This window comes from Hylobates moloch, unplaced genomic scaffold (genome assembly GCF_009828535.3).
Source record: "Hylobates moloch isolate HMO894 unplaced genomic scaffold, HMol_V3 SCAFFOLD_7, whole genome shotgun sequence".
Lineage (NCBI taxonomy): Eukaryota > Metazoa > Chordata > Mammalia > Primates > Hylobatidae > Hylobates > Hylobates moloch.
Window position 1 is genome coordinate 101,827,690 of NW_026652282.1, and position 12,009 is coordinate 101,839,698.

At 41.5% G+C, this 12,009-nt stretch overlaps 1 long non-coding RNA gene across 1 annotated transcript; it reads left to right on the plus strand.

Moving 5' to 3' along the window:
• The first annotated feature begins 2,898 nt into the window (after positions 1-2,898).
• On the plus strand, positions 2,899-11,447 carry LOC131383894 (uncharacterized). The gene is made up of 3 exons (XR_009214293.1): positions 2,899-3,084; positions 3,750-3,930; positions 11,218-11,447. It is a non-coding gene; the product is annotated as an uncharacterized LOC131383894 (long non-coding RNA).
• The last annotated feature ends 562 nt before the right edge of the window (positions 11,448-12,009 follow it).

Consider the following 12,009-nt stretch of genomic DNA (forward strand, 5'->3'; position numbering starts at 1 on the left):
AAAAAAAAAAAAAAAAGTGGGAGGTCAGGTTCAGGGAGAAGAAGCACAGAGCAATATGGGAATGCAGTTAGAGGATAAGAACAACAATAATAATAAAACAACAATAACAATAATAATCTAACAGGGCTTTGCATAGATTATTTCATTTAATCCTCATAAAACCTCATGAAGAGTAGACCTTAATTTTACAGATGAGAAGAAAGGCACAGAGCTCAAGTGATTTGCCCAAGGTCACAAAGCAGGTATGTCAAACTGGATGCTTACATGTTGAATGATGACAGAGGAAAACAGGGATGTGAATGAGGTATGGTGGGTTTGGCTCATCACAAATTTGGTTAGATGGTTAGTCCTGCTATTTTCTGGTAAACAGGGGGCTCTCAGGTCTCCCCAAATTTAGCTGTATTTGTACCTGGAGGCAGGAGTTGCTGTTTTATTGGTGTTCCTTATATTGCTAGGTGTGGAAGGATCCAGGCAGTGGCATGAGCAGTATATTTTCTCACCTGTGCTCTGCAGAGTAATTGGTGGTAGGGGCAGTGGTGTGGTTCTTAGATGCGTCTTGCCCTAGTTGGATATATAAAGCCAGGCTGCAGCTGCCTCTAAGGTATAAGGCTGAGAGGCAGTTTGTGGGAAATGTGAACCTACTGGAGGACTTCACAGGCTGTAGATTCTGAGAGATGTGAGGCCCAGCAGGGGTCTGGCAGTGGCCCAATTCTTTCTTGCAGTGAAAGCATCTCCTCCAGTGTTCAAAGCTTTGGCCTAGCTCCTAAAGAAACCTTTCTTTACTGAAAGGTTTGGGTGCCATGCTTGGTGTTCAAGGAAGTTTGTAAAAAAGAACAGGAGGCCTTATTGCAAACTTCCTTGGGCAGCATTTTAGAGCCTTGTGTCAAGATGACCCTATAAAATCCTCTCAGAATTCTAAGAAGGTAAACACAATTGTTAAATATTTAATGCTTATTACAGCTACATTACTTATTTTAGTATAATGTATGATAGAATTGGGTTTTCTGTGTCCTGTGCTACATGTACCTCAAGGACCCTTGTAAGATAAATTTCACAGAACATTTATGTACAAGTTACAGGACAGAGAAAATGTATGTCTAAAACATAAAGGTCCTTTATTACATGACTAAATGAAGTTCATTGTTTTAATTTTTGAAGAAGTTTATTTTGAAGCATTTCTTTTTTAATGACATATGGTTAGTTGTAGCAATTATTTATTTGAAGACAAGTTATTTGTCAGGAGCAAACCCTCAATTACAGCCTTGGAAAAACAGAATCCACTTTATGATGATACCATTTACAACACAATATCCAGAAATGCATTGCAGTGAAAAGTGGGCCCTGCTTATGTACCTGTATAGATGGGTTATGAATGAAGGTACTTATGCACATGTACAGATCTGAATAGCACGTTAATAATAATGACCAAACGTGGCATTTGTCATCATTCAGATTTAGTTTCTGTGATTGTCAGAGTGTATGAAAGTAGATTAAAATATATATGTACATGTGGTTATATATCAATTCCCATGCATGTAAGATCTGTCATAACTTAGATAGCATATGTGTAATTTTTATAGAATTAAAATTTATGGGCCGGGTGTGGTGGCTCATGCCTGTAATCCCAGCACTTTGGGAGGCCTAGGTGGGTGGATCACCTGAGGTCAGGAGTTCGAGACCAGCCTGGCCAACATGGTGAAACCCCATCTCTACTAAAAATACAAAAAATTAGCTGGGCGTGGTGGCAGGCGCCTGTAATTCCAGCTACTCGGGAGACTGAGACAGGAGAATCGCTTGAACCTGGGAAGCAGAGGTTGCAGTGAGCTGAGATTGTGCCATTGCACTCCAGCCTGGGCAACAAGAGCAAAGCTCCTTCACAATAAATAAATAAATAAATAAATAAATAAATAAATAAATAAAATTTATTATTTCTTGGCTGGGCATGGTGGCTCACGCCTGTAATCTCAGCACTCTGGGAGGCCAAGGCGGGTAGATCACTTGAGGTCAGGGATTCGAGACCAGCCTGGTCAACATGGTGAAACCCTGTCTCTACTAAAAATACACACACACACACACACACACACACACGCACGCACAAAATTAGCCGGGCTGGCGCACACCTGAAATCCCAGGTACTTGGGAGTCTGAGGCATGAGAATCTCTTGAACCCAGGAGATGGAGGTTGTAGTGAGCTGAGATCGCACCACTACACTCCAGCCTGGGTGACAGAGTGAGACTCTGTCTCAAAAACAAACGAACAAACAAAACACACATGAAAATTTAGTATACATGTAAACTTTGACATTTTTTTTTTTTTTTTAATATCTCTGTCCCCAGGCTGGTCAGGGCCATCGGTCACTTCATACCATTCTCCTGCCTCAGCCTCCCGAGTAGCTGGGACTACAGGCGCCCACCACCACACCTGGCTAATTTTTTGTATTTTTAGTAGAGACGGGTTTTCACCGTGTTAGCCAGGATGGTCTTGATCTCCTGATCTAGTGATCCGCCCTCCTGGGCCTCCCATAGTGCTGGGATTACAGGCGTGAGCCACTGGGCCTGGCCATTTTTTTTTTTTTCCCGAGACAAGGTCTTACTCTGTTGCCCAGGCTGGAGTGCAGTGGCGTGATCCTGGCTCACTGCAATCTACCTCCTGAGCTCAAGTGATCCTCCCACCTCAGCCTCCAGAGTAGCTGGGACTATAGGCACACACCACCAGGCCTGACTAATTTTAAAATTTTTTTACAGGTGGAGTCTCGCTGTGGTGCCCAGGCTGGTCTCAAACTCCTGGGCTCAAGCAATTTTCCTGCCTCAGTCTCCCAAAGTGCTGGGAATATAGGTGTGAGCCCATGTGCCTGGCCTGTTGCTGTTTATAATGTATTTATTGTTAAATGGCAGGCTCCCAGGGTGATTTGAGAGTTGCCAGGACAGGGAGGCCATTTGGCAAGAATCCTGATAGACAAAAGCTGGAGGAGGGTAGAGCAAGATGGCAGAATAGAAAGCTCCACCGATCATACTCCACCCCCACAAGGACACCAAGTTAACTACCTACACAGAAGAAATACCTTCATAAGAACCAAAAATCAGGTAAGCCCTCATGTTCATACTGGGAAAAGAGGCACTGAGGAGATTAAAAAACAGCTTGGAATTGCCTACACCACCCCTCCCCACTCCCGGCAGCAATGACGTGGTGGGGAGAGCATCTCTGGGTGCTGGGGGAGGGAGAACACCGCAATTGTGAGGCATTGAACTCAGTGCTGTCCTGTTAGAGCAGAAAGGAAACCCAGACCAAACTCAGTTGATGCCTGCCGTTGGAGGGAGCATTTAAAGTAGCCCTACCCAGAGGGGAATCACCAGTCTCGGTGTTCAGAACTTGAGTTTTCACAAACCTCACCAATGAGGACTATAGCACTCTGTGTCTCCAAGTAAACTTGAAGAACATTCTAGGCCATTAAGACTGCAACTCGTCGTGAGTCCTAGTGTTGAATTAAGCCCAGAGACAGTGGACTGTGGGGGCATGTGCCATACTGAGACACCAGCTGCAGTGGCTAAGGGAGTGCTGGCATCACCCCTCCCCCAATCCTAGGCTGCATGGCTAGTGGCTCCAAAAGAGACCACTTCCTTCCACTTGAGGAGAGGAGAGGGAAGAGTGGGGAGGACTTGTGTCTTGCATCTAGGATAACAGCTCAGCCATGGCAGGATAGGGCACTGGTCAGGGTTGTGAGGTCCCTGTTCCTGGTTCTACCTCCCAGATGACATCTCTAGACACACCCTGGGCCAGAAGAGAACCCAATTCCTTGAAGGAAAGGATCCAGTCCTGGCAGCATTCATCACCTGCTACCTGAAGATCCCTTGGGCCTTGAATAACCGGTAGCAATACCCAGGTACTACATCGAAGTCTTTGGGTGAACCTCTGAGACTTCCTGGCTTTAGGTGAGACTCAGCACATTACCAGCTGTGGTGGCTATGGGACAAAACTCCTTTTGCTTGAGAAAAGCAGAGGGAAAAGTAAAGGGGACTTTGTGTTGCACCTTACATACTAACACTGCCACGGGGATAGAGCACCAAGTGGGCTCTTGGGATCCCCACTTCTAGGACTTGATTCTTGGATGGTATTTCTGGACCTGCCCTGGGCCAGAAGGAAGCCCACTGGCCTGAAGGGTGAATCCCAGGCCAGGCAGCATGCATGACAAGCTGACTTAAGAGACGTTGGGCTTTAAGGGAACATCTGTGATAATCTGGCAGTACTCCTTGTGGCCTGGGGTGGCAATGGCTATGGGGTGAACCTCCTCTCCCTTTGGAAAGGGTAGAGAAGAGTGGGAAGGACTGAATGGTGTGATTTGAGTGCTGGCTCAGCTACAATACAATAGAACACCAGGTAAACATCTAAGGTTTTTGACTCTAGTCCCTGATTCCCAGATGGAACTTCTGGACCCACCTGGGGCTTTGCGGACCTCACTGCCCTGAAGGGAAGGACACAGGCTTAGCTGGCTTTGCCACCTGCTGATTGTGGAGCCCCAGGACCTTGAGCGAACATAGGCAGTAGCCAGGGACAGGTTACAGCAGGCCTTGGGTGAGACCCAGCGCTGTGCTAGCTTCAGGTCTGACCCAGTGCAGTCATAGTGGTGGTGGCCACAGGGGTGCTTGTGTCAACCCACCCCAAATTTAGGTGGCTCAGAACAGAGAGACAGACTATGTTTGGGAGAAAGTAAGTGAAGGGAACAAGATTCTATGCCTGGTAATGCAGAGAATTCTCCCAGATCTTGTCCAAGACCATCGAGGCAGTACCCCTATGAGTCTGCAAGAACCACAAGGAAATTTAAGGTACCACAGAGAAGGAATTCAGAATTCTATCAGATAAATTTTAAAAAGAGACTGAAATAATTTGAAAGCATCAAGCTGAAATTCCGGAGCTAAAAAAATCCAATTGGCATACTAAAGAATGCATCACAGTCCTTTAATAGCAGAATTGATCAAGCAGATGAAAAAATTAGTGAGCTTGAAGACAGCTAACTGAAAATACACAGTCAGAGGAGACAAAAGAAGAAATAAAAAACAAGGAAGCATACCTACAGGATCTAGAACATAGCCTCAAAAGGGCAAATCTAAGAGTTATTGGCCTTAAGGAGGAGGTAGAGAAAGATATAGGGGTAGAAAGTTTATTTGACGGGATGATAACAAGAGAACTTGCAAACCTAGAGAAAGATATCAATACCCAAGTACAAGAAGGTTGTGGAACACCAAACAGATTTAACCCAAAGAAGACTACCTCAAGGCATTTAATAATCAAACTCCCAAAGGTCATGGATAAAGAAAGGATCCTAAAAACAGCAAGATAAAAGAAACAAATAACACTGAATGGAGCTCCAATACATCTGGCAGCAGTGGAAACCTTACAGATCAGGAGAGTGGTGTGACATATTTAAAGTGCTGAAGGAAAAACACTGTAACCCTAGAATAGTATATTTGATGAAAATATACTTCAAACATGAAGGAGAAATAAAGACTTTCCCAGGCAAACAAAAGCTGAGAGATTTCATCAACACCAGACCTGTCCTACAAGAAATGCTAAAGGGAGTACTTCAATCAGGAAGAAAAGGACATTAATGAGCAATAATCACCTGAAGGTACAAAACTGACTGGTAATAAGAAATACACAGAAAAACACAGAATATTATAACACTGTAACTGTGGTGTGTAAACTATTCTTATACTAGGTAGAAAGACAAAATGATGAACCAATCAAAAATAACAACTACAACAACTCATCAAGACATAGTCAATACAATAAGAAGTAAAGAGAAACAATAAAAAGTTAAAAAGCGGTGGGGATGAAGTTAACGTGTAGAGTTTTTATTAGTTTTTTTTTTTTTGGCTTGTTTGTTCGTTTATGTGTATAGCGTCAAGTTGTTATCAGGTTAAAATAATGGGTTATAAGTTATTATTTGCAAGCCTCATGGTAACCTCAAACTGAAGAACATACAATGGATAAAAAAACATAGAAAGACATTCCGTCATATCACCAGAGAAAATCACCTTCACTAGAGGAATACAGGAATGAAAGAAGGAAGAGTAGACCACAAAACAACCAGAGAACAAATAACAAAATGGCAGGAATAAGTCCTTACTTATCGATAATAACATTGAATGTAAATAGGCTAAATTCTCCAATCAAAAGACATAGAGTAGCTGAATGGATGAAAAAACAAGACCCATTGATCTGTTGCTACAAGAAACACACTTCATCTATGAAAACACACATGGACTGAAAATAAAGGAATGGAAAAAGATGTCCATGCTAATGGAAACCAAAAAAGAGCAGGATTTGCCATACTTAACATCAGTCAAAATAGATTTCAAGATAAAAACCAAAAGAAGAGACAAAGAAGGTCACCATGTAGTGACAAAGGGGTCAATTCAGCAAGAGGATATAACAATTTTAAATACATATGCACCCAACACTGGAGCACCCAGACATATAAATCAAATATTATTAGAGCTAAAGAAAGAGATAGGTCCCAAAACAATAATAGCTGGAGACCTCAACACCCCATTTTCAGCATTGGACAGACCTTTCAGACAGAAAATCAACACAGAATCATCAAACTTAATCTGCACTGGAGACCAAATGGATCTAATAGATATTTACAGAACATTTCATTTAAGAGCTGCAGAATACACATTCTTTTCCTCAGCACATGGATCATTCTCAAGGATAGACTATATCTTAGGTTATAAAACAAGTCTTAAAAAATTCAAAAATTGAAATAATATCAAGCATCTTCTTTGACCACAATGGAATAAGACTAGAAATTAATAACAAGGGGAATTTTGGAAACTATACAAATACAGGGAAATTAAACAATATGCTCCTGAATGACCAGTGGATCAGTGAAGAAGTTAAGAAGGAAATTGAAAAATGTCTTGAAACAAATGATAATGGAAACACAACCTATCAAATCCTATGGGATACAGCAAAAGCAGTACTCAGAGGAAAGTTTATAGCTCTAAGTGCCTACATCCAAAAATGAGGAAAAACTCCAAATAAATAATCTAATGATGCGTCTTAAAGAACTAGAAAAGCAAGAGCAAATCAAACCCAAAATTAGTAGAAGAAAATAAATAGTGAAGTTCAGAGCAGAAATAAATGAAATTGAGATGAAGAGAACAATACAAAAGATCAATGAAACAAAAAGATATTTTTTTAAAAAGTTAAAGAAAATTGACATTTAGCCTGATTAACTAAGAAAAAAAGAGAGAAGATCCAAATAAAACCAGAAATGAAAAAGGAGGTATTAAAACTGATACTACAGAAATTCAAAAGATCATCAGAGGCTACTATGAGCAACTATATGCCAATGAACTGGAAAATCTGGAAGAAATGGACAAATTCCTAGACACACACAGCCTACCAAGATTGAATCAGGAAGAAATCCAAAACCTGAACAGCACAAAAGCAAGTAATGAGATCAAAGCTGTAATAAAAAGTCTCCCAGTAAAGAAAAGCCCAGGACCCAAAGGCTTCACTGCTGAATTCTACCAAACATTTAAAGAAGAACTAATACCGATCCTACTCAAACCATTCCAAAAAATAGAGGAGGAGGGAATACTTCTAAATTCACTCTATGAGACTGGCATTACTCTGATACCAAAACCAGACAAAGACACAATAAAAGAAAACCACAGCCGGGCGTGGTGGCTCACGCCTGTAATCCCAGCAGTTTGGGAGGCAGAGGCGGGCAGATCACAAGGTCAGGAGTTTGAGACCAGCCTGACCAACATGGTGAAACCCTGTCTCTATTAAAAATGCAAAAATAAGCTGGGCGTGGTGACACGTGCCTGTAATCCCAGCTATTCGGGAGGCTGAGGCAGGAGAATCACTGGAACCTGGGAGGCGGAGGTTGCAGTGAGCTGAGATCGTGTCACTGCACTCCAGCCTGGGCGACAGAGCAAGACTCAGTCTCAGGCCAATATCTCTCATGACCATTGATGCAAAAATCCTCGGCCGGGCGCGGTGGCTCATGCCTGTAAGCCCAGCACTTTGCGAGGTTGAGGCGGGCGAATCACAAGGTCAGGAGATTGAGACCATCCTGGCTAACACGGTGAAACCCTGTCTCTACTAAAAATACAAAAAAATTAACTGGGCTTGGTGGCATGCACCTGTAGTCCCAGCTACTCGGGAGGCTGAGGAAGGAGAATGGCATGAACCCGGGAGGCAGAGCTTGCAGTGAGCTGAGATCGCACCACTGTACTCCAGCCAGGGTGACAGAGCAAGACTCCGTCTCAAAGAAAAAAAAAATCCTCAACAAAATACTAGCAAACTAAATTCAACAATACGTTAGAAAGATCATTCATCATGACCAACTGGGATTTATCCCTGGGATTCAAGGATAGCTCAACATACACAAACCAATCAATGTGATACAGCCTGTCAACAGAATGAAGGATAAAAACCTTCAGTTTCAATTTGAAATAAAAACCTTTCATTTCAGTTGATGCTGGAAAAGCATTTGATAAAATTCAACATTTCCTCATGATAGAAACCCTCAATATCCGGGGATAGAAAAAACATACCTTAACATAATAAAAGTCATATACGATAGACCTGCACCTAGTATTATACTGAATGGGGAAAAACTTAAAGCCTTTCCTCTAAGATCTGGAACATGACAGGATGCCCACTGTCATCACTGTTATTCTGAAAGTGCTAATTAGAGCAGTCAGACAAGAGAGAGATACAAAGTGCATCCAATTTGGAAAAGAAGAAGTCAAATTATCCTTGTTTGCTGATGATATGATCTTACATTTAGAATAAACTAGACTCCATAAGAAAACTATTAGAACTGATAAATTCATTAGAATTGTAGGATACACCATCAAAATGCAAAAATTAGTAGCATTTCTATATGCCAACAGTGAACAATCTGAAAAAGAAATTTAAAAAATAATCTCATTTACAATAGCCACATGTAAAATTAAATACCTAGGAATTGACTGAACTATAAGAAGTGAAAGGTCTCTATAATGAAAAGTAAAATACACTGGCCGGGCGCGCCTATAATCTGAGCACATTGGGAGTCCAAGGTGGGCAGATCACGAGGTCAGGAGTTTGAGACCAGCCTGGCCAACATGGTGAAACACCATCTCTATTAAAAATACAAAAAAAAATTAGCTGGGCGTGGTGGCACACGCCTGTAATCCTAGCTACTCAGGAGGCTGAGGCAGGAGAATTGCTTGAACCCGGGAAGCAGAGGGTGCAGGGAGCTTAGATCGCGCCACTGCACTCCAGCCTGGGCGACAGAGGGAGACTCTCTCTTGACATATAAAAAAGTCAATTCAAAATGGATTAAAGACTTAAATCTAAGACCTCAAACCATGAAACTACTGCAAGAAAACATTGGGGAAAATCTCCACAACATTGGTCTGGGCAACGACTTCTTGAGCAATACCCAACAAGTACAGACAACCAAAGCAAACATGGGCAAACTGGATTGCATAAACTTAAAAAGCTTCTGCACAGCAAAGGATACAATCACCAAAGTGAAAAGACAACCCATGGAATGGGAGAAAATATTTGCAAACTACCCCTCTGACCAGGGATTAACAACCAGAATATATAAGGAGTTCAAACAACTCTATAGGAAAAAATCTAATAATACAATCAAGAAATTGGCAAAATATTTGAATAGACATTTCTCAAAAGATGACACACAAATGGCAAACAGGCAAAAGAAAAGTTGCTCAGCATCATTGGTCATCAGAGAAATGCAAATCAAAACTACAAGATATCATCTCACCCCAGTTAAAATGGCTTATATCCAAAGACAGGTAATAACAAATGCTGGTGAGTATGTGGACAAAAGAGAACGCTTGTATACTGTTGGTGGGAATGTAAATTAGTACAACCACTATGGAGCACAGTTTGGAGGTTCCTCAGAAAGCTAAAAATTGAGCTACCATATGATCCAGCAATCCTACTGCTGGGTATCTACCCAAAAAGAAAGGAAATGAGTATGTCAGAGAAATATCTGCACTCCTATGTTTCTTACAGCACTGTTTACAACAGCTAAGATTTGGAAGTAACCTAAGTGTCCATCAACAGATGTTTGGATAAAGAAAATGTGGTACAGATACACAATGGAATACTATTCAGCCATAAAAAATGAGATCCTGTCATTTGCAATAACATGGATGAAACTGGAGATGACTATGTTAAGCGAAATAACCCAGGCCCTGAAAGACTAACATCACATGTTCTCACTTATTTGTGGGATCTAAAAATCAAATCAATTGAACTCATGGACACACAGAATAGAAGGATGGTTACCAGATGCTGGGAAGGGTAGTGGGGGGTTGGGTAGTGGAGGTAGGGTTGGCTAATAGGTATTAAAAATAGAAAGAATGACTAAGACCTTCTATGTGATAGCAAAATAGGGTGACTTACATGGTTTGGATTTGTGTCCCCACCCAAATCTCATATTGAATTGTAATCCGCATAATCCCCACATGTCTGGGGAGAGACCTCTTGGGAGGTGATTGGATCATGGGGGTGGTTTTCTGCATGCTGTTCTTGTGATAGTGAGTGAATGCTCACGAGATCTAATAGTTTTATAAGGGGCTCTTCCCCCTTTGCTCCACACACTTCTTTCTCCTGCCACCTTGTGAAGAAGGATGTGTTTGCTTCCCCTTCTGCCATGATTGTAAGTTTCCTGAGCCCTCTCCAGCCATGCAGAACTGTGAGTCAATTAAACCTCTTTCCTTTATAAATTACACAGACTCAGGTATTCTAGAAGTGTGAGAATGAACTAGTGCTGTGACTATAGTCAATAATAACCTAATTGTATATTTTAAAATAAGTTAAAGAGCATAATTGAATTGTTTGTAACTCAAAGGATAAATACTTGAGGGGATGGACACCCCATTCTCTATGTTGTGCTTATTTCACGTTGCATTCCTGTACATCTCATGTACCCCATAAATTTATACACCTACTATGTACCCATAAAAATTAAAAAAAAATAATCCTGCCAGTGTGGTACTCACCATGGCTTGGGGTCTGGACATCAGTTTTACATGTTCACAATGTCAATATTCTAAATGTTGCAGAGTTGATGGATGCTGGGAATGTGGATTCTCACTAAGAATGTTCACAAGAGAGTTTTGTATAAACCAGAATGCCAATTTATTAATCTACAAATGCAAACATAATTGTTCATGCAGATTTGATTGGAACATAGCTAATTCTTTCCCTGTGGGCAGATCTTCATGGGAAGCCAAATTATAATCAGAATATTGTTCATACCACAGAATTAAGACAAGGTGAGTTAGTTGGATCATTTAAATGCATAGTACTGTTTGCTATAATTGCGCTAATGGGCCATCTCCTCAATATGGACTAGAGTATTTACTCCCTGGGGAGACTGGTGTATTTATTTTGGATGTCAGTGCCTACCCACCCCACCTCCTGAGTAGGGCCTTTTCAGGTTTTTAAATTTTTCCATGATTTCTTGGCTGATCAAAACCCTTGATTAGGCCAGGCACAGTAGCTCATGGCTGTAATCCCAACATTTTGGGAGGCTGAGTTTGGGGAATTGCTTGAGGCCAGGAGTTCAAGATCAGTCTGGGCAACTTAGTGAGACCCTGCCTGTCTCTACAAGAAATTAAAATTGGCCAGGTGTGGTGGTACATGCCTGTAGTACCAACTACTTGGGAGAGTGAGGCGGGAGGGTCACTTGAGCCTGGGAAGTTGCAGCTCCAGTGAACCATGATCATGCCACTGCACTCCAGCCTAGGTGACAGAGTGAGATGCTGTCTCTAAAACAAAAAACAAAGTGAAACTCTTGATTGGCATAATTTTATCAGCTTTCTTTTTTAAAAAAATTACATAAGTAAAACATGTATCTTTAGCTATTATCGCTTAAATCAGATTACTTTCTGTAATAATTCTATGGGAATTATTCTATGGGAGCACAGTCATTCACGCCTGTAACCCCAGCACTTTGGGATGCCAAG